The following is a 25,609-nucleotide window of genomic DNA, read 5'->3' as shown; positions in this document are numbered from 1 at the left end:
TGAATGGGGTCTTAAGATGAAGATACCTTGTTCGACTTATGTTCTTTAAATAAACAACAGTCCTAACATTTGGCTTCATCCCAAAAATAATTCTAGAAATTCTTACCTTTGATCTGTAATAACCCTCGTGAAATTTTCAAGTAATAAAAGTTAATAAAGGAAAAATAAGACCACAGTTAAGGGACACATATTCCAAGCTGAATTTTTGGAAAATATATCCTAGTGGGCATCAATCAATGTGTGTTTTGGCTAAGTAAACTTGGCAATGGCTAAGACAAAGGCATTAAAAGGAAAAAATGATTTTTTGGCACATTTGTTTATGAAAATAAAGGACAATAGGTGAAAATGGAGGTAAAAGGTCAGAGGTTGGATGTGGGGAGGAAATTGAAGGAAAATAATGGAAAATGAAGAAATTAGAGGCCTCATTCATAAAAAGGCTTATGAGGATAAGTGGACAAGCTTTTTCTAACCTTTTTCAGTCCAAGTTTGGAGCTCTCTCATTCTTCTCTCTCCCTCACACCCTTGGTCACTTAGATTTTTCTTGGTGCACTCTAGATTTGGATCAAGGAAGGAAAATAAAGCAAAAAGAATGGAAGGAAAGCAAGGATCAAGGAAATGAAAACAGGATCAAGCAACTTCAGCAGGAATCCTTGCAGGTAACCTTTTGCATGTGTGATTTCCTGGTTGGTTTGGATATGCATGGCTTCGCATGTTGGTTTATGGTTCTCTTGGTGTCAGTGGCATGGTTTTCTCGGGTTATGAAAGTGGTTTTTAGCCTCGCCTTTCCTTCTTCTGGAATCCACAGTCTCTTAAGATATTCATTTTTATTTTTGAGCTTTGGATTGCTAGATGTATTTCCAAATCCAAGGCGGAGGTGATCTCAAGTTCCATTCCCAAAGGCCTAGGAATCCCTTCATTGGTTTTGGTGGGATACATGGTAAAGGTTTAGGGAGAGATCTCGATTTAGGGCCTAGTTATCCAAGATTCGTTTGTGATGAAGCCTGAGAAAATGGTCTCAATTAAGGGCCTAATGATCCAGGTTTGGATTGTAGTAAAGCCTTAGAGACAAGGAGACGAAAAATTCCTCAAGGATAGTGATGTATTCTGAATGGAATTCCAAGTTGGGGTTTGGTTGTGATCGGAGCAACAGTTTGGGTGTGATCACAGTTTGATGTGAGTGGATGTGGATTAACCTCTGGATTCCCTTTTTTGTTCTTGGATTGGTTGCTCTATCATATCCCACATTCATGCTTGGAATATGGTACTAGGGTGACTCACTGAAAGAGAGATTTGGTTCAGCCATGTCTATGGTCGGGTGGTATGTGGAATTCCCGAACCTTGTCAGATTTACCTATGATTAATAAAATCTATGTCTTCTTACCTTCTCACAGGTTTATATGTGGATTTAATGGTTGTCATATATATGATATTTTTATGGTTTTTTGTCGGATAAGCATGGTTAAATGACTGGTTCATGTCAAGGTTATTTCATGTACTTACTTGTAATTGTTAAATGTATGGATGCAAGACCTAATTGATGACATAATAGTTCAATGGAGAAGGAGGTGATCCTTTTGGTTATGTTTTAAAAGATATTTCAATCATTTATGCTATGTCTTGTATCCTAAACCTTTAGATTGCATTGATTCCAATCATTTGGTAGAATGCTAGTCCCGAATGGGGCTGATCAGGCCTAGCCCTGAGGTTGATTTTTTATTTATCAGCATTCTTATAATGTCTTTTATGGATTCTAAAGGTTGTAGAAAGTTATGGGTAGAGGTTGGGATTCTGGGCTAGAAAAGTAGCTCAAATCTTTGGGTCGTTGGCATATGTCTGCTGAGAAAATTCCATAGTCACCGGCACATATTCCTATGAGAGAAACTTTGAATTGTTGGTCATTATCTTTCATATAGCATGAGGGCGACTTCATTTAAAAGGCTTAAAAAATTACTGGGACCCAAGGGTAGGATGTCTAAGTGGATGACATGTCTCCTAAGGGTGTTGTTGCTGATGTGGATGGGTTTCTTTGATGTGTTCTTTTGATTCCATTTCCTTAAGGTTACCAATGAGATTGAATCCCTTATAGTGACCTCTCTCATTACATGTTATCTCTGGATCGTTGGTTTCTTGAGTGGACCTAGAAGGTGGGGGTGTTACAAATTTGTATCAGAGTGTGGTTGTGCTGTCCTTGTGTGAAGGTGCTTGGTCCTGGATGCATGTCAATTGCATGTGTGTCTCTTACACTTTCATTCAATGTGCTTGTTGCATTTCATCATGTTGATCATTATTGTAGTAAGGGTGTCATGAGAAACTAGTTTGATTTTGTGGTATGCATCGTCATAAGTATATGACTGGTTCCATATGGTTATTTGTCGCTTACATGTTGATTATATGTCGTTTGACTACATCCATGTATGTTAGGTGCATTCTTGAATGTTTTGATTACATGTATCAATCTTATAGGTTGAATACAAGAATTGATCACTTATGCTCCACTACATGTGTTCATATGTATGTGTAGTTGATTAGGCATTTTTTATGCATGTTGATAGTTGTATGAGGCAATGTGTGAAATGGAGTAATGGCTTTTGTCATGCATGATGTCATAGCATGCATTGTTGAAATGGCATTGCATTGATGACTGGACCCTAACGAGAATTATGTTTATGCATTCATGCACTTATTTGATCTATGTCTATATGTTGTTATGATTATGTTATACTCGTATCATGTTGATTTGATGATGTTGCAGACAAGGTATCCTCCCAAAATTATTCTAAGGTACATTGGTTTGTTGTGATTTGGTTTAGATGACATAGTATTCCTTGCAGGAAAAAGATTAGATGGCTAGTAAGGTGGTAGATTACATAGAATCTCTCTATGCACGAGATGGGCAACGTGGTGTGGGGAACTCTTCTGACTTGCAAAACATATTGAGAATATTAAATGAATAAATAAGGATTTGCAAAGGAGATAGTGAAAAAATCATCTAGACAAAAGAGAAACAAGAAGAGGTGAATACGATACTACTTTAGACCTTGTCAGATTTTCAGTGACAAGGACCACCTCGGATCAACGACGGACATCGGGACATAACTAATGGGGTATATGGTAGTAGGTGTTCTAGTAGAAACAAGTTAGATAGATATGACACGATCAGAGATGGCAGGTTGTTGGATACTTCAGATAGGAGAGGTGTTCGACACGAATACTATTGCAGCTTTGGTTCTCATATGCATCATGATCATCATTGTCATCATCCTTATAGGAGGAATTATAGGGAATACTTGCGAGATGATTTTAAGAAGGAAAATCCACCTACCTTTGATGAAGAAGTGACAGGATGCAGAAAGAAAGGTTGCTTGGTATGAGGAAATTCTTTAGATTGCATAATTATTCGGAAAACATGAAAGCAAAGATAGTCAATTTCAGTCTCAAAGATAAAGAGGATATTTGGTGGGAAGACATGAATAATGTCAAAGGTATACATGAGGAATATTTTACTTGGCATGCACTTGAAAGGCTCTTAAAGAATATGTACTTGTCTGAGAGGTACTATGATGATAGAGCTAAGGATTTTTATGAGTTATAGATGGGTTCTATGATAAATGATGAGTATACTAGCATATTTCTAGAGTTGTTGATATATCTGCCTTACCTCAGGGAGGAGAAGGCCAAGGTTCAGAGATTCATCAGTGGACTACAAATTGCATAAAGATACCAAATTGAGTTTGATGAGCGTACATTGCTAGAGGAGGCCATCCGAAAGTTAAAGCATTTTTATAAGGAGTCAAAGCGCAAAGTTGAGCCTAAGCATGACTTGAAAATAAATGAGAAAGATAAAAAAAATTGTTCACAAACGAAAGGAAGACCTCAAGATGCAAGGGAGAGAGAAAATGTAGTTCCTTACGAGAGATTCAATACAGCTAGGAAGGGACGTGGAGAGTAGTAGGGTAGAGGCGATGGTAGGGAACCATTGCAGTGTTAGGTATGTGATAAGGATCATTGCAAGAGGGATTTTCCATAGTATCTAACTAGTGGTAGACCCCATATCTACAGTGCTCAAGAGGCGCATAGAGTTGGTGATGTTGGTCATAGCATTCCTCCGATCTACGTGGCTTTGGACAATAGGAAGGGGGGTCATCAGGGATTGATCATTGAGATGGATGGTAAGATTTGTGATCAATCTGTTTCTATTTTGATTGATCTTGGATCTAACTATAGTTATATTAATCCTGACCTCGTGGATAAGTGTGGTTTGAGAAAAGAAGTGCATGCAGAATCTTGGTTGGTATAGTTGGCTATAGGTACAAAGAAGCGAGCTCTCCATTGGGTAAGATCTTATGCATTTCAGTTAACGGCATGCCTATAGCAGCACATTTGGATGTAATTGCATAGGGTTTGTATAGTATGATTTTCGGTATGGATTAGCTATACCTTCACATAATCAAAGTGGACTTATTTGACAAGGCCATTGCGTGTGTGGATGATAATGGGGAAAAGAGGACACTCTAGGGGATGAAGAAGCCTACATCAATAAGGATGGTTACTGCTATGTAGCTTAAGCGTAGTTGCAGAAAAGGTTCTGTGATTTTTGGAGTGCACTTTTCTAGTGACACGGGTAAGGAGGTTGAGGATGCCATTGTGTTTAGCAGGTACCCATTTTATTATTGTAATTATTGTTATTGATTTTATTTAATTAGTGTAATGAGATTCCCACGAACATGCTGGAAGTTACTTCTGACCATGTGGTTTACACCAATCTAGTTAACTGCCACTTCTAGGGATTAACCACCAGTCCATGACCACCAAAATTGTGTATTACTAAGGTTAATTTGTTGTACATGAGTTATGTGCGACCTATTCGTGACTCCACAAGCCCTTTATATGCCCTGAAACCCAAAATGATTGAATTCCTTAATCATCAGATTATAACAAATCCAATTAAAATTTCATTGTACGGAAGTTACTATCAAATTATGCTACAACAATACATACTTCACATCAATACCTTCTCTTTTCTCATTTCCTGTAACTACATAGATATTTTTTCTTTTAACACTTCCATAGTACTCTTTCATCAACCCGAGCAACATAGTCACAACATTTTACAACTTTCATATCTCTCATTTCCTGTAACTGCATAACTATTATTTCTTTTAACACTTTCATAGTATTCTTTCATCAACTCAAGCAACATAGTCACAACATTTTGCAACTTTCATATCGTTACAAACAATTTTAAAATACTTACCTATATCAACGCAACTCGCTGAGAAACTCATTCAAGGAAAGACACCTCCTCCCTTCCAACGAGAACAACAATCACTTCTTGTTCTCCCCCTAGATCCTAACTTTCCAGAACAGTTATTTCAACAAGTACCTTTTACGGGTCAGTCCATAGGCAATTAGGTTTAACCAAGCGTACACCTCATAAACCTATGTCTATATGAGAGTTTTCTACTGGCCTCAATGCAGCTCAGGAAATACTAAGGAAGCGTCATACCACAACTTCCGAGCATTCTACTTAGGTGAATTTCTCTCAAGTGATTTCTTCCCTTTTGTTGGGAAAAACCCCTTATCCTTCCATCCTAGATCATTTTAATCTCTAAGGAAGGAAGAGTGAGAGAGTTAATTGTAATCCATTTAGGGTCTCTTCCCATGAGTTTCAAGGCTTCTAACAATTTTTATTAAAACAAAAAAAAGTCGAAAGAATTTTATCACTTTAAAGTTTACCCATAGCCTTTTTAAGTAAATATAGGTAACTAATAGTGACAACATATTAACCATTAGACCTTTATTACTGCCAATGAGATATGCTCACCAAAATATCCATTTTAACATAATATTTTCACTTTCATATTTGTTTTTTCATAGTTACAAGGGTACCGCTCCCAAGCATTGGAGAGCATGTACCCAAAGCTCCCCTGCTCCTTGGAGTTTGGGAGTTGATCAGAAATGCTTCAAAACCACCAAGAGCTTCAACATGTACTTTGGAGCTTTTCGGGAGCTTCACTGCAACTGATTTTTGACGATTTGGGAGCTTCATTGTAATGAATAAGTGCAAACTTAGGTGTATTTGACGTTGCCATCTTGGGTGTTGCTTAAACTGATGGAACTATGTGAAGGGGAGGGTATGCAGGTGGGTTTAGATTTGGATATGGGTCTAGAACTAAGAGAAATAACTTGTTTATGGAAAGCCCTTCTATCCAAATGAAGATGAGTATGGCCAATCCTGATCTTTGTCATTGGAAAGCTATTCATTGTCCTGATATACGCGAATGACCGATGGATATAAAAGAATTTAGGAAGATTGTTGGCTACTGACAAAACTATTCTGAGCTGAATGGAAAAAAAATAGAATAATAAATAAAAATACTTGAAATTATGAAATATAAATATTATGAAAAAACAATTTTTAATTTAATTTTCATATTTATTTAAGTATAAAATATATATTAACTTAGAAATTTATAATTTTATTATACAAACTCTTTTTAAAATAACATTAGTTTTAAACTCTATTGTTTTAATTTTCTTTTAATTATTATTAATATATATTTTATTTTTTATTATGTCTATTGTAATTAGATGTAATATATATAATATTGATGTTACATGCGCGTACCGTCCGACTTATGGTTCAGGTTAGCCAAGAACTACGCCATGAGCTAATGGGATAGAAGCCTTTATACTGCGACAACAAACCGAGTACCGATATCTTACCAGTGGCAGCTGGCACGACAAATTACTATTCGATGTTAGTCATTTCACTTCATTTGGGCCCCTTATTTATCCTGTCAAATTTTGTTGCCCCGAATAATTTTGTGTCGACTGCGTGAACTTAAACTGCGCCATAGCGTCGTGCCAAACTGGGTGGTGCTTGAGATCGCAGGGAGGAATTCATGGTTACAAAATCGGATGTCTGCATAATTTAGTGTTCAAACCCTCGTGTACTCCTGCACTAAAGGTAAAAAAATAGTCGAGTAAAACGCACTAAATAAAATGATGAAAAATAATGTGTGGCCTATGACGTGATACCTCATTGAAAAGTAGTAATGGTTTCAAAGAACTCGTGCTCTCAGTTTAGACCTCACGAGTTTTATAAAGTTAAGTTCTGACATGATTATTATGATAAGGCATCTCAAATAAATTCCACTAAATTGAAACGATTTTAAAATTAAATTATTTTTTTAACATTATTACCTTTTTTAAAATCAATTTTATACTTTATTTTATCAATATTCTAATTGAACTATTTTATAAAAACAACTAGTTGACCCGATGCCACGACCTAGTAGGTCAGTCCATGTAACTGACCATAACCATGCGTGGATCCTTGGCGACTCCGTGCGAAAGGGGATGAAATTATGGCTTAGAATGAGAGCTATCCCTAGTGTGATGTGAATTAAAGCCACGGTGTTCAAAGATAATTTTAGAGAATGGTAGTATTTACATATGATGAAAGGTTGGTATAAATTAGTTATAAGGTGGTAATAGGAAGGGATTTATAAATAGGAGTAAGTCATGAAACAATTGTAAATGGATAAATTTAATTTCTTTAATAGACATACAACAATCGTAAATGGATAAATCCAACTTTTTTAATAGACATAGTAGTAGTTATGTGATTGGCTAGTGGTTGAATATAGTTGTTATTTACTTGGGATTTTAGGTGATGGGTGGGAAGAGAGGAGGGAAGAGATAGTACATGGAACAAGCTTTAGAACTAAGGCTCAATAATTGCGTAGTAAGGTAAGGTTTCTTCTTTGTGGATGTTTAGTTTGGATTTGGATGTGAATTTTTCTTAATAGGATGCTATCACCTAAAGTTCTTAGTCTCTTGAAAGGAGGGAAGGTGGATGCCCACAAGCCTAAGCTCCTTTATTTAAAATTTATCTTATTTAGGACTTTTATGATCTTCTCCAAAGACTAGTGCTAACTAAGATTGAAGTGAGGGATAAATGAAGCATAATGTGGGGATTCTGGAGCCTCTTCTTTGACACACTCCACTCATTCTGGTAGGACTACTCATGAAGAGTTCCAAGCTAACAAGAGATATTATGGCAAATGCATTGCATTGGAAAAATAAAAACTGGAAAACCTAGAGAACGAGGTACTGGAGAAAACACTAATCCTTTTTAAGGTTCATATTCTTTAGGAGGGTTAGGCATGGGTGTGTGATGAGGTTCACTTGAGTATAAGGGAAAAAAAATTATGAACTTAAAAACTTGTTAGCTAGTCAAAGGCTCATTGCTCAATCCTTAGAGAAGAAAGGGTAGACATGAAAGACATTTTGTACACATTAAGTATCTTTCATGATAAATTTGAAGCAATTTGGAATATGTTATTTGGAATTGAAATCCTAAGAACTGATATCTATGAGAAAGAAACTACTCATAATGCATCCACTATAAATAAAAAGAGTGGGTCACATACAACCCCATCCAAACTCAATTATTTGTTAAGGTGGGGCCAAGCTTTCAAATTCTACTCAGGCAAGAGAGAGTACTAGAAACTCTTTAGATGCATTAATTGAGGAGAAGCTCCAACTAGGGTTTGTTTGATCTCTAGCTTGGGTACTCTCATTTTATCTTATGTGTATATGTTATTATGAGTAGTTATAGGTAACTGGTTGATTCAATATTTCTGTTAGGTATACTAGTCAAGAGACAATAGAAAGTGAAAAATAAGCATTTTGACATTAAGTTAGTCAGTGAATAGATTTCCCTTTAGATTAATTTCCTAGCTTTTACATTGTAGTAACATTGATTATTTATTTTAATTTTAATATTTTTCATATTATAATATTATATATTTATTTATTTTAATTAATGTATATCAATTATAAAATTATAAATTTATTGAAAATATTATTATTATTAATGTTGTTGTTAATAACCAGCATAGATCCATATTAAATATGGATTTAACATGAGGGAGAGTATTCAATTTCTTTAGGTACAATTTTTTTTTATGAGAAGACATTATTTAAATGTTTTGTATGGTTTTTTTTTAATTTTATATCTAAAATTTCAATTTTGATGAAGGAGCACAATTTCACACATCATACTGGATTGTAAAATAAGCTTTATATTTAATAAACAAAGAAAATATAAAATATAATATAAATATTAAATATTTATAAACAAAATCAGTTAAAAAATATTTTTAATAAATACATAATTATAGAAAATATAAAAAAAAAATTATATAATTATTATATGTATTACATTAGAAAAAAAAAAAAAAGCAATTTGGCTTTAGCTTTTAAAGATAAAGAATATTATCCTTTGTATTATCAAGTGAACGTGAATACACATGAGGATCTCTTTCAATGCAATGGTGCATTTTTAGGTCACAAGTAGGAAGAAGCATATATCGACACAGAATGGTATGCCCCGTCATCCTTCTTCTCAAACTTTTCAACATTAATGACGCAAATGAGCGGAATTATTGTGCTTAAGGGCAGTGCAGGAGAAATATGGTAACGCTAGGTTTCTACACATTAATGAAGCCTTCAAGGCCTTTGCAACTACATTCCAAAATAACAATCACCATACACAAAACTTACAAGCGTTTTTCTATTTCAAATAATTGCGAACATTGTGGGCCCAACATTGTAAAAGTTCTCAGATTTGTTTTTAGGCATACCAAAGCCTTCAGGTCTTCGCCAGTACTGGATTTATAATAAGAGGGCATAGAATTGTACGAGTTCGACCTGAGCCTTCGGGTCTTTGGTGCGTATTCCAATTAAGTTAATATCCGAGAGTGTCGTATAACATGAACCAAAAATATTGTGGAAGAGCGACTTTTGAGCAATTCCATGTTAAAAATAAAAATAAGTGAAATAGAATCCTGTTTCAATCTATGTTGGGGTTTTTAGCATGAGTGAGGAAGAATCATATGTCAACGTAGAATCGCCCTCTAACTTTGCAATGTCGATATGTCAACGCGCTTTTATGTACGTGACCCCGGGCATTGCCTTTCCGAAATGTCGCATGCATTACGAAATTTTTACACTAACGGTCGTTGTTGTGGCGACTCTCTCCACATGCTCCATTTTTCTTCAGTTTGATGGGCTCCTATACTCATTTTAGTTGCATGCATCATTATTCACTCATATATGCATCCATTATCACATCCACCTTCACATGTAGTCGTTTTCATGCCCCCATTGGGCATATATGGGCTTCCTTGGCCTCGATCTTGCTCCTCCCTCGCATGCATTGTGCATTTCTAGATCTCAAGGCTCTGCCTTTGCTCTAGGAATTGCGTAAAGGTTGTGCAAGCCTGGTTCGAACTACACACATTGCAGTTCCAAGAGCCAATCTTGAGCCTTGGCCACTGGGATTACACAATGCACAGTATCACTTGGCCTAAGCCTGATTAAATTGAGCATTGCATAGTTCGAGTCAGCAAGACCTCCCCACTGGTCGCTGGGACTACGCAATGCACAGAACCAACTCGCAATCAGTCAGCTTTGAGATCCACGATTACGTAATTCTTCCCACTAGTTTCCCAACTTGTTGTTTGGTTTGTTCTTGAAGTGGTTTTGGTTCCAAGCTAACATTTGCATACCATGAATGTCCTTCTTATCTCCAAGTACAACATTTATTGGGAAAATATCCAATAGTTATAGGTAACATGGCTTCCAAGGGATCTACATCAAAGGATATTGTCGAGAGTAGACTAGGAAAGCAGTTGAGCAGGTGTTAGTGAATTTGCGAGTTTATGGAGACACTTAGTTATTCATTGATAAGGGTATGAAGTTAACATGGTAGGAAATCAAGGATATATTTGTAGGAGACTTCAAGGAAGATATAGAGGATTGACAGGTGTATGTTAATATCCACCGGTCAGGCTTACATAATGTTGCATGCCCGTACCCCGCCTTACCTTGTGCAGACATCATCCACTGGATTGTCTCATAGACAGATCGAGAGACTATGATATTGAGAAGTGCCAGTCGAACACAACTTTCTATATTCAAAATGAAGAACTATGATCAGATGTATCACTTGCCTCAGTCAGTGAACCATATGGATACACTTTTCTGTGCCACCCACAACTTTGTAAACACCAGAGATATTATAAAGCGTTGGGTGAAAGGGTCGTCGAAATTCAGAGTGAGAGCCACTCATGTTTACAAGATAAAGCCACTCAAGAAGGCTTACCAATTATTGATCATCTTTGCATGCCGATTATACGATTAAGAGAGCACAAGGACCTTTTCGGAGAATTGGCTGGTTGTGTTGGACTAGTTGGTGAATGACAGAATGACATTCAATTGGTTGGATATGTTGGCTCTTCAGTTGAAATTCCATGTGACTAATGCCTGGAATATACCCAAGGTTGAACATGAAAGATTCTACATGTTTGTGTATTTACTTGATGCAATCTGTTCCCAACATTAGTTGTCTGGGATGGGTTGGAAATAAACACCAAAAGAGAATGACATCAAAATTTATTGAAAGTTCCTTTTCAAATGCAACTACTTAGTTATGGTGAGGCTCGCTAACAAATTCATCATCCCAGTGAACAAGTTGATCTTTGAGCACAATCCACCTTGCATGTCCCAAGAAGTGAAGGAGGCAACACTCAACATTGCATATTGGTATGCCGCACCGAGTGGAACTTTCATCAGGATGCTTGGTTGAGATAAGCCTTCACATGTTCTACATGGATATGCCACATAAAAGTTGGTCATGCAAGAGGTCTCATATCACATCTCCAAAAGGTTATCATGAGGGCTGCATAATAGGAAGAAGGCACCATGGAAAAATATTCCTTTATGGAACGGATTGTATGAGATTAAGATCTTGAAATATGCGAATGTCAAAGCTAAGGATATAGCGAAGTTTGAGTTCAACACCAAAGACTTTAATATGTATGATCCCCACGGTATTTTCAGGGACCACTGTGCGATGGTGTACTATCAATGGATCCATAGGACATGTCATTAGGCAAAGGAGGACCCTTGGATGTATTGTTACAACAACTCCAAATCTCAATGAACTAGTCAGTATAGTCAATGCATGAAAATTTGCTTTGTAGGTAGCAACACCACTTGAAGCAACAATAACAATAGTAATAAGTATAAAATAGACGTAGGACAAGGGTAAGAGGAAGATTATCAAGAACCTAGAGGCTAAGCAAAGCTACAAGTTCAAAGAAGACCCTCTCATTTAGAAAGTACCTTTGGCAGGGAAGGAAAAGAGGCAACAGTGCATAAACATAGCAAAGTGAAGGAAGAGAGAGAAGAAAAGGTTGGAGGAAGCATAAAGGAAGTTATAGGAAATAGAGAACAAGTTCAAGGAAGAACAAGAGCTGAGAAGAAGAGAGATGGAAGAGAAGAAGAAATAGGAATAAGAATAAGGGAAAGGCACGATGACATAGAAAATTGTGCCCATACAAGATGAGGAGTCAGAACAACCAGCATATGAAGAAGAGGGTGAGGAGATGTAGAATTGGGAGCTTTCTTAGCAGATTGAGAAAATGGTTGAAGTGAAGTACATGGAGTTGGGAAAGGAGCCACGGGACAAAGATACCGACCTCATGGGATGAGCTCCTGAGTTCACCCCTCAACCTCCAACACCTCTAGTATTAGAACCAGTCCCAAGCAAGAAAAGAGAGTCTCTTGTCCTTGATGATGATCTAGTGATGGATGTGTACAATCTATCATTTGATGAGTTGCAACGGAAGATTGTAAAGGCATACATAAATCATTTCCTCGATGATCATGCATCACCTGCATTTATGAAGGAAAGGGTGATAGTGTGATATGTCAAAAACCATCAAGTCGTCATGGCCAATGCCACTATGGCTTACATAGGAGCCACGCGCTCAAATTTCAAGTTTGTATTAGTAGAGAATGAAGAAATGGTAAAGAACTTGCAAGCTCCCAAGCAGAAGATAAAATAATTTGTAGGATCTGCAATGGAAGAGATGAGGAAAGTGATACTTGCTGAAGTATCAACTCTTGAGGCCACCAAGTGGAAACTCTATGATGGATTTGTCACTGTGCATAAGGTGGTTTTCCATTTATATGGTTTCCAGTGGCGGAGTAGAACATTGTCCAGCCTCTGAGGGACATACATGTAGCCATCACCCATGTGAAATAATGGACAATGAGGTACAAGGGAGCCCTGCTTGACTTGCCCAAGATGAGGAAGCCGTAGGCAGAGCTAGACAAAGCAAGGATCTAGACACTGATCCAAAACTATGAGCACCTAGCCCTATTCGTCAACAACATACAAGCTTCATATGCCTAGTTATATAAGAGTTTGGATGTCATGGTGAGAATGCACAAGATCCCGTCAATCAGTCCACTCACCGAAGCTAAGGAGAAGAAGCAAGTCCAACTAGAGATTGATAGGTACGAGGAGTAGTTAGGGCAAGAGGCCACCAACGATGAATTGGAGCTAAGTGCAAAAAACATGCAAAAGTACATTGGTGGTCTTGTCATAACCAAGACCATGTTACAAATTCTTTACGATGAGTTGGACAAGGGTTCTAGGTCCATATACCCAGAAGCTATGGAGGCAAGAGTCTGCTATCAAAAAGAAATTATCAAGCATTTTGGGGACACGATAGTACAATACGAAGCTTCGTATCAGTACGGCATCAAGAGTCATAAAGTGGAGGTTGATGAGTTGGTATTTCCCCAAAATTCTGAGTCATAATGTTTTATCTTGTTACAATGTCTCTAACATATTTTGTCTCACATGGGTAGATGTGGAAAATGTATATTATTTGTAAATATGTTGTAATTGAAATTCCAAGTGTCATTAGTGGAATGTGAACAGTCACTATGTAATGTAACGAGTTATTTGTAAAGGAAGTTGAAGAGTCATGAGGGTAGTCAAAGAGTCACAAAAGGGGAATGTGAAGGGTCACCCCACCCTTTGTTATAAATAGAACCTCATAACTCGTATAATGGGCTTTTGGGAGCCAAGATTTTGGCTAGTCTTAGGCTTAGAGAAGGTTTGGGAGTATTGTGACGAACCTTGGATTCTCCACAATGTAGAGTAAGTATATTTTTCGAGGACCAGGTGTTATTGATTGTAATGTTACACTATTGGGGGTAGTGGCTGTCAATGGTGTATATATGGATGAAGCTTTCCATTGTAATAATAATAAATGAGCCAACATGTTTTCATGCATATGTTGTTATTGTAGTTGGACTATTCTGGTTGCTTTACCAATCTATGTTGTTTAACTTATTTATTTGATTATGAACTGCTTTATATGCAATTGTATGAATCTTGTTGAATGTGTTTAGTTGCACTAAACCATCATTTTGTTTTGTGGACTATTATGAATTTCATCTTGTGATGTCATTCCGCTTGTGTGTTCCTTTCATGTTGAATACTATTACAGGCTTCTGAGGGACACACTTCCTTTTACCCTCTATGTCTTATAACTCCCATGCATCTCACTTCACTTGCTACAAGGTCACACACTTTCTTCCAACCAAATTCATCATACTTATCTTTGCATGCTACCGTGGACAAGGGACTACGTTACCACAAACTCGTGGGACTCCGACTCCAAACACTCTGCGGTCTAGTTGGGACTTCTTATCGGAGAGATCCCCTTGGATGTTGGTGGGTCCAGCACCATCAACAAGACCAAAAGTCTATAGATTATGACCCCTCATATAGTGAACAATTCCTACTAATATTGGAAAACAAAAGAGAAATGGTATAACAATTTATTGTAATATCAAAAGTTAAATATTTTAATGATTTACAATTTTAACTTGGATTTTGATATGATTGATATGAGAAAAGGTAAAACTAGGACTGACTATAAAAGACTTGGATTGACCACATTGTAAATAACTTATAATTTCTATTCAACTTACAAATCCTGTAACTCTTGAAGTATACTTTACAACAATATTCTCTATATTTCTCACAAAATGAAGAAACTTAAGTAAATTTTAAATGAGTAGATACAAGGTAGATATATTTTTCGCTGATATACAAATTGAGTAAATAGTGACATTTATCCTTATAATAATTCTTTTAATACATCCAATCAAGGGAGGAAATTAAATAAATTTCAAATAAAGACATTAATTTTATACATATAAGTAATATTAATGATTTATTAAAATTTTGTAATGACCCATCAATGAAAATAACCCAGATCCATCTTAAAATAAAATATATCAACTATTTAGAAAAATCAAACATAGTAATATGCAATATTTTCGAATATCTTACAATATAAGAATATTGCATCTTAATAAATTTTATCCCTTTTAATATTTGATAAATATAATAATTATATGTTTGTTGTATGGTCTTTTTATATTATGCCTAAATATAAACATTATATAAATATCATAATATTATAATATTTATATAATTATTATACCAAATACAAATTATAATACTAATAAAGTTCATTCATTATTAAAGTAATAACCCTATGTTATTTAATATTTTTTAAGAAATATTTTTAAATGCCAAGCACAAGATGTGGAATAATTAGAGAAATGATGTTAAGGCAATTTTGTTGCGTGATGGAAGTTGGTTTACAACTTAGTGGGTAGAAAAAGTAGAACCATGTTAAGGGATGGTGTCCCTATGTTGTTAAGGTTATAATATTTATATAATTATTATACCTAATAGCAATTATAATACTAATATAATTGAGTCATTATTAATGTAATAATTATATCTATTTAATATTTTCAATAAATATTTTTAAATCGCTAAGCACAAGATGTGAAATAATTAGAGAAATGATGTTTTGTTAACACATTTTTTGTGTAATGGGAGTTGGTTTGCAACCTAGTGGGTACAAAAAATAGAACCATGTTAAGGGATGGTGTACCTATGTTGGACACAATATTCCATACATGATTTTGACATTTTATATGTCCATGAATCTAACAAATTATGAACTAACAAATAAATGAAAAAAAAAAAATTATTATTAAATTAATATAATAAATATATGTCTTTCCATGTAATAAATCATCTCACACTCTATCCTACCCTATAGCTAAATGTAAAATATTTTTAAATATTTTTTATGGTTGAAAGTCATTCAAATACAACTCTTGAATTGTTTAAAACAATATAATCAACATCAGCATAACATATAATATATGAGAATAAATACCACAAGAATAACACTAATCCCCCTCCCAACCACCTCATAAACCCAATTAAATGTACATACTAATATCATATTAAATATTATAATTTTATTATTATTTATGTTACGAAGAAAAAAATATTTATATTTTCTCTATTTTAGTAAATTTTTATATTAATTTCATTTGAGGTAGAGTATTTGAAAATTTATATTAATTTTTATGATTATTAAATATAATTATAATTAGTTATTATATGTGAATCTTATATAAAGTTTATGCTCTAATAGAAAGAGAAACAATAATTTTATGAGAATAAAATAGTCAGTGATAGGGTTTATTATTAAGGAAATCTTATTGTAAAAATTGCTAACTCAAAGTTTCTTAAATATCCATCACAAAAAAATGAAGAAAAGAAACATAATGTTAAAATGTATTATAAAATTAATTTATACTTGAATTTATATTTTATTTCATTAAAATATTATAAATTTATATACAATATCTATGTAATATTCTTTCAAGATTTTTCTTCCCATATAGGTATGCCTTTGAAAATATTATTAATATTGAAAAATTAAAGACACGATAACTAAATCCATAGAGGTTTCATGCGATACATACATGATAACAATTATTTAGATGCAATTCCTTCATACAAATATCTTGGAATAGAGCAATTAGAAATATAGCATTGATAAAATAATAAATGGAGGATGAAAAATTACAATGAGTTTGAAAAAAATTGTAAGTGAGCATATCTTTGTATATGCCATCAAGAAAGACTCATTTTTGAGGCTTTGATCACTTGCACTATTTTATATTCATGTAAGGCTTGGTGTTGAAGTATCTCTACACATCCAAAGTCAATTTATAACCTACAATTTTAAGATCAAAGTCAATATTCACCCACTGAATGAAGCCTTTCACCGATTGAAACCATGGATGTGATTATCTATATGACATATAAGAATAAGTTAAACACCATGGAATTCAAGGCCTATACTAAAATTTCTTCTCATTCTAGCCAAACACACAACCCTTGGCTCCGTCAACGATGGCATACTATAAAGAAGCTAAATACTATAAATATGTGATCAACTTATAGGGGATAAAAAATATCTCTCTATATTGACTAATGTTAATAAAAAAATAAAGATTATTACATTAAGAGCAAACTCTCATAAGCTTCGTAGTGAAACTAGGTGTTGGTCAATTCTCGAAACACCATGAAATAAAGGAATATTTCATGTTTGTGACATTAAGAGTTATAGATTAATATAAATATATATTAAAATTTCCATTACATGCACACAATATATTTAATTTTCAAAATATTTTCAACACTAACTTCTTCTCCTAATAGCTTTCCAACAAAAAATATTTTGTTAAAAAATTCCAGGTAATATCTCAAGTTCTTAAGTTATGATACCCCATAATCATCTTCCTTAAGATTAATCATGATAATGATGATGATAATCATGCAACATAAATTAAAATTCTATAAATCATTATTATTTACATGATATGAAAAATTTATACTGTAATTTATAATACTATTAATTTTCTAATTACAATTTTCTTATTGATATGATTAATTGTATTTAATATTTTAATTTATAATCTAGCTTACAAAATATTCATATTTTTTTTTTCAAATATATAAGTGATTTTTCAATTTAGTTTACACTTAAAAAGACCATGATCTAAAGGAGTCTATATTGTGAAAATAATGTGAGAATAGAATCTAACCTCAACCACAACAACCCTTAATATTAATAAATGAATTTTGATATTTGTTTTCAACTATTGAAAATTTCATCGCATCAATCATATTAAAGAAAAAAAATTTAATCAACCATATTAACAAAATTTAACAGTGTTAAACATTATAAATACAATTATTATAATAATAATATTATTATTATTATAATTATTATATATAATATTTATTACTGTTAAATTGTGTTAGTATTATATATATGAATTTCCGATTTTACTATACTTCAAAATAAAATAATAAGTTATATTATAATATTATATTATATTTTAATTTTAAATTTTTATTATTAAATTCTATATTTTATTTAAAATATAATAATTAATTATTAATAATATTTTTATTAACAGAATAGATAAAAACATCTTAAAAAATAAAAAAATGTTAAGTAATGCTAATCGGTTATGTTCGTTCACAACATTCTTTAACATTATCCAAACATTTAGTTTCTCCCACTAAAACAATGGCGTTATGGGTCACAAATATATGAAAGTCGTATTAAATGAATAAAATCATAGTATTAGAATTACTACGCTATATAAAATACCTATGTTATATAAATATGCAAGGTATAATAGTTTTTGAAAATTATAAAGAAAAATCAATGTAAGCCAACAATTTATAATTTTAAAATTACAATAATATATGTTGTTTATAATCGGGTACTAAGCTAATTTGGTTTGATTGCTGGGAAAATTTTACATTTAAGTGCTATTTAGTCATAGGCGATTTGGGATGGGTGACCTCCCGAGAAGTGCTAGTTACCCGGAAGTGATGATTGACGCTATGTGATTCATTTCACTAGTTTCAATCTCATTTCTTCACCCCTCTGATCATGACCCAAAGCAATGAGTGCTAAGTGGACTATTCAAAAATCATGAGAAATTAATGCAATGAGTGTTAAGTGGACTATTAAAAAATCATAAGAAATTAGTCAGTTATGACTACCTCTCATAGAAATGGTCATAGATGAATGACTTTCTTAACGAAATTGAATCCCAAAAAATAATATCTAATATATATTATCTCTTTTCTTTATAAAAATTGGTGTTTTTCTTTTAAAAATATAATTACGACTAACAATGCAATGTGCAATGTACGCATAAAACACTTTAACGTTCCCTCAAAAATATTTTTCCAACAAGAAACTTTGCCATAAGGATGAGAAATATTGATTATATTATTGGAAAATAGAGAAAAACATCACTTTTTATTATTATGGTTATATTTATTTTTAATTTAAAATAAATGTGTTAAAGAAATAGAAAATAAAAAAAAATACAAAAATATTAGAACACCTCATTATTAAATTAAAAATAAAATAAATATTTTTATTAGATAAAATAAGAAGAATTTCATGCTTATATTTACATTATCTAAATATCAAATTCCAAATATTTACAACATTTTACCAATCATCAAAACTATGAAAATTTGTGAATGTGGTAAACAAAATTAGTTAATTTTTTATCATTATTCTTATTGTCCAATAGATCAAAATTGATCTCGATGGAAAGTATCCTCTTCTACCAACGACCATCAATAATCTAATCAACACTTTGAATTTGAATTCTTAAATTTAATAATTATTATTTTATTTTAATTTTGAACTATGAGACAGTATATATATAGTTTATGGACTTTAGAGATAGGGGATTATAGAATCCATGAAATATTTTTGCCAAAAAGGCTTATTTTGGAAGGATTATTTTTTATAGTTTTAATAATAGAACTTGATCTTAAGGGTGTTGAGTGAATTCAGCCTATAATTTTTTAATAGAAAAAATGTTTTAACGATAAAGACTAGACCAATTGAATTAACTCTTAACTAAAAACTAAGATTACTCAATTTAGAATTTATTAGACAACCAGTATCTCTCAAAATGAAAACAATCTTAACTCTTTTATGGTGCAAAATCAAATGCCTCCTCGAAACCAATCAGTGATATACACTATAAAATATTATAACCATAACAATGATTTATCTATAATTTTTTTATAACAATTTTTATTTTTAATTACTTTATATAATATATTTTTCAATTATTTTATATAATATTCACCCTTCAAATTAAAATATATAAATAACTAATAAAGGAAACAAGGTCCCTGAGGGGCTTGCGCTTCTTAGTGAAAGGAATGATGATGAAGCCTGGCCCAGTGACCTGAAGCTCACGTGCAAGCAGTAGTGACGAAGCTAACCTTATTTGATGGTGCTTTCATTCCAACTCCTGTTGCCTTCTAAGGGCTACTGGTCTGTTCTGCAATTGAAAGATCTAAACCCATTTATTAAATCTGATTTGATCAGATTCATAAAATCTCGTCATTCTGAATATACAGATGAGAAAGAACCATTGTAATTGCTGGAAGTAATAAGCCGACTAAAGGCACACATGCCTGTTGAAGAATGAGCCAGCGAATTATAGGCAGTGGCTTGGTTAAGGAAACCCACCGGAACCGTAGCGAGAGCGAGTCTTCATGGGGCAATTGTCACTGCTTATGGAACTGAACCGCTTTTTAGTTATTAATATATTTCTAAATCTATGACCTCATGTGTAAAATTTATCAAAACAAATAATACAAAACCACTATATTATAAAAATATTAAATTATCATATCAATAATATTTTTATATGAAAATAATCGACATATAACATTTCATTGTTTTATTATAACCAAAATGGTATACATTCCCTTTTTATGTTGCAGACGACCATTAAAAGAACTATGGAATAGATAAATATTCTATATATAGTTATGCACGAGGGAACCAAATCTTGATAGTAGTGATAATTATAACCATGACAACGCCAAGAAAATATTAGTGAGGGTAACAACGGTGATTAAATAATCAGAATGTAAGTGCGTTTCTTATCGTCACAAATATTACACGTATTTAATAAAATAATATGTTTATATATGTTAAAAGACAATCTTTACATTATGGAAATAGAGTTGGTGATGTTTTAGAAGTGCTTCCGGGTTTTGAATATGAAAAAGATGTTATAAATTTAAAATAATATGTTTATATACGTTAAAAGACAATGTTTATAGTATGGAAATAGAATTGGTGATGTTTTGAAAGTGCTTTCTAAATTTTTCATATGAAAAAATGTTATAAAGTTATGTTGTGTAAATATTTACTCTAAGATTTTTATATGGAGTAAAATTATGTTGGGTAAATATATTTTTTTTTAATTATAAAAAAAATAAAAATAAAATTATAATTATAATTATAAATAATTAAATATTTTCTAATTATTTTAATTCCAAATTTATATATATTTAAAAAAATCAAATATTTAAAAGTATAATTTTTTTTTGAAATATTATATTAAAATAATTTACACTTTTGAAATTTTGTTTTCTCAATAGAGAAATCTAATTTTTCTTGAACACTAGACAAATAGAAAATTATAATAGATCTAGAATTATTAATCCCTTAGTCCAACATCACATTGTGAGAACCATCGTCATCCAAGGTTAAACATGGTGAATCATGGTTCATTGTCGTATTTTGACAAAGATTGTCTCAATATGAAAATCAATCATGGTCAACCATGGTCCAATGTCACATTGTGACAAAGATTGTCTTAATATGAAAATCAACCATGATTAACCATGGTCCAAAGTCGCATTGTGGCAAATATTGTCTCAACCTTACAATCATCATGGTCAATCATGGTCGATAACCATGGTCACATTGTGACAAAGATTGTCCCTTGGTCCAACGTCACATTGGGACGACCATGGTCAACCATGTTCCAACGTCGCATTGTGACAAAGATAGTCTCAATATGAAAATCAACCATAACCAACCATTTTCATATGTCGCATTGTGCCAAAGGTTGTCTATATATGAAAATCAATCATCGTCAACTGTAGTCTAATATCGCATTGTGAGAAAGATTGTGTCAATATGAAAACCATCTATGGTCAACCATGTTTATTATAGGGTTTATAATATTTCTCTTAGTGTTTATAAACCTTGGGTTTATAATAGCCTTTTCTAAATATGAATATCAATCATGGTCAACCATGGTCCAATGTCGCATTATGACAAAGATTGTCTCAATACGAAAATCAACCATGATCAACCATGGTCTAACATCGGATTGTGACAAAGAGTGTCTCGACATTACAACCAATCATGGTCAACAATGGTCAATTATGGTCAACCATGGTCACATTGTGACATAAATTGTCCCTAGATCCAATGTTACATTGTGACAACCATGGTCATACACGATCAACAATGGTCAAATGTCACATTGTGACAAAAATTATCTCAACATGAAAATCTACCATGGTCAACCATTATCGTAGTGTGTCAAAGGTTGTCTAAATATGAAAATAATCATGGTTAATGATATTTCAACTTCACATTCTGACAAATATTGTGGCAGTATGAAAATCATGCATTGTCAACCATGTTTTTTTTTTGGAGTTTATAATATATATATCAGGGTTTATATGTCTTTGGTTCATAATATTTATCCCTTGGGTTTAATATTATTCCCTTCGATTTATAATCCCTTGGATTTTTAATATTTATCCCTTGGGTTTATACTATTTATCTTAGGGTTTATATACCTTGGGTTTATAATATTAATCATTTAAGTTTGATGTTATTCCCTTGGGTTTATAATACCTTCAGGTTCTAGAATTAATTCCTTGGATTTAGACTATCAATCCCCTAGGTTTATCAAACAAAGTGTTCATATCCCTTTTGTTTATCAACCCCTTGGTCCAACATCTCATTGTGATAAAGATGATCTCAATATTAAAATCAACCACGGTCAACCATGGGCAACCATTTTCCAATGTCACATTGTGCCAAAGGTTGTCTCAATACGAAAATAAAGCATGGTCAACCACATTTCAATGTCGCATTGTAAGAAATACTGTGGCATTATGAAAAACATCTCTCGTCAACCATGCTTATTTTAGGGTTTACAATATTTGTCTTAGGTTTTATATGCGTTGTGTTTATAATAGTCTTTTCTCAATATGAAAATCAACAATGATCAACCATGGTCCAACATCAGATTGTGACAAAGATTGTCTCGACATTACAATCAATCATAACTAACCATGCTAAATAATCATGGTCACATTGTGACGAAGATTATCTCTTGGTCCAATGTCACATTGTGACAACCATGGTCATCTATGGTCCACCATGGTCCAACGTTGCATTGTGAGAAAGATTGTCTCAATAAGAAAATCGACCATGGTCAAGCATGGCCAACCATTGTCCAATGTCGCATTGTGGAAAAGGTTGTCTCCATATGAAAATCGATCATGGTCAACCATAGTCCAACGTCGCATTGTGACAAAGATTGTGTCAATATGAAAATCATCCCTAGTCAACCATGCTGAACCATGTTTATTTGATAGTTTATAATATTTATCTCTTGGGTTTAATATTATTCCCTTCGGTTTTTAATATTAATCCCTTTGGTTTATAATATTTATCTTAGTGTTTATGTACCTTGGGTTTATATTATTAATCCCTTGGGTTTAATATTATTCCCTTGGGTTTATAGTACCTTACGGTTTTAAAATTAATCCCTTATATTTATAATATCAATCCCTTGGTCCAACATCACATTGTGACAACCATGGTCATCCATGGTCAACCAAGATCCAACATCGCATTGTGAGAAATATTGTCTCAATATGAGAATCAATTTTGGTCAACCATGTTTATCTCTTGGTTGAATATTGCATTGTGCCAAAGGTTGTCTCAATACAAAAATCAATTATGGTCAACTGTGTCCAATGTTGCATTGTGACAAAGATTGTGTCAATATGAAAACCATTCGTGGTAAACCATGGACTACCATGTTTATTTTAGGGTTTATAATATTTATCTTAGGGTTTATATACATGATGTTTATAATAGACTTTTCTCAATATTCAAATAAATCATGGTCAACTATTGTCAACCATGGTCTAATGTCAAATTCTGACATTGTCTCAATATGAAAATCAACCATGGTCGAATGTTGCATTGTGACAACAATTGTATCAATCTTATAATCAATCATGGTCAACCATGGTCACATTGTGACAAAGCTTGTGTCTTGATTCAATGTCACATTGTGACAAGCATGGTCATGCATGGTCAACCATGGTGCAATGTCGCACTCAGATTCAGATTCTCTCAATATGAAAATAAATGATGGTGAAACATGGCCAACCATTTTTTAACATGGCATTGTGAATAAGATTGTGTCTATATGAAAATAATTCATGCCCAAACATAGTCAACCATATTTATTTTAGAGTTTATATTATTTATGTTATGGTTTATATACTTCGGGTTGATCATATTTATCCACAAAAAATTTCCCATATAATTTTCCCCGAAACATAAAACATATCTCAACAATCTACTTACAAAATTGAGAGGTTTGTTCTCTTCAAAGCTTTGATCCAAAAGAGTTGATTTCTTCTTGGACAATCTGAGTTTCTTTCCCATGCCCATACTCGTTCGCAGACCAAGCCCTGTATTGCAATACTACAAATCCATACCCAAAAGAGTTGATTTCTCCTTCGACAATCTGAGTTTCTTCCCCATGCCCATACTCATTCGCAGACCAAGACCTGTTTTGCAATCCTCCAAATCCATACCCATATGTTTCATAACAATGTAAAATCTCCAAGGAAAAATTTATTGATGAAGAAGAGAGGAAAGGGGAGAGGTCGTCGAGACATGCCACATTGGGCGGGCGAGAGCCTGTTGATCAAATTTATTATTTAGAATCCATAAAACCACTAACCAAACTAATCTATATGCAGGTTAATGGCGCGTGAAACACTTGTGTTGAACGGCACAACTGTGAACATGTGAGGGTGAATCGCGCAACGGTGAACATGTGAGGGTGAACGACGCCTGAAACGATGTAATTCCAATTGACGTGTGAGGGACGTGTGTGACGGTAGCCCATGAAATAACATACACGTTTTTTCTCTCCCACCAACAGCATCCCTAGATTAAATATTCAGACAATGAACATTTTCGGGAGAATCGATCCCGACCCTTGATTAAAAAGAAAAACAAAAAACACTCAAGCCCACATCCATTCTAACTTGATATAATTATGCCTATCGACGTAATTTTGATACGCCGGTGAATTCCAGTTTAAAATGTGATTTTTTTAAAGGTACAAATGGTTTCAAAATCAAACTTGGTAAAAAAAAAAAAAAAAAAAAATTCAATGTCAATGAAAATAGGAGATAAGCTCTAATAAGCATAGTACAAACTCAGTAGAGCAGTTTAACATTAAATGTTTTTTTTCATTTCTATTGCAATCTGGCAATTTAATTTTTTTCCAAAGTGTGAATTTAGTTGTTTAAAAAGAGTTTTTAAATGTACAGATGGATTGGGTACCCTAAAAAAAAATTAGAACATTCAATTTATGTAGACTATATCTTAATTACCAAGTTCTAATTTGAATTAAAATTCAAATATAATATCTAAATAATTTAATGAAAATATTCAAATATAATATCTAAATAATTTAATGAAAATTTTTGGATTTACTTATATATTTTAAAATCTATTAAATCTACTTTTAGTTTGAATATGGCTTCTCCTGACTCTCTTTAAGCTGTTTGGAATATAAGCTGCAATATGATAATGTTTTTTTACGATTTAGCCAAAGAAAAAGTTGTATTAAATCAGTAAAAAAATGACTTTGAAATATC

Source organism: Pinus tabuliformis, chromosome 4_2 (genome assembly GCF_031772625.1).
Source record: "Pinus tabuliformis cultivar Carrire ecotype Pingquan chromosome 4_2, CPIR1, whole genome shotgun sequence".
NCBI lineage: Eukaryota > Viridiplantae > Streptophyta > Pinopsida > Pinales > Pinaceae > Pinus > Pinus tabuliformis.
This window is presented reverse-complemented; position numbering follows the sequence as displayed.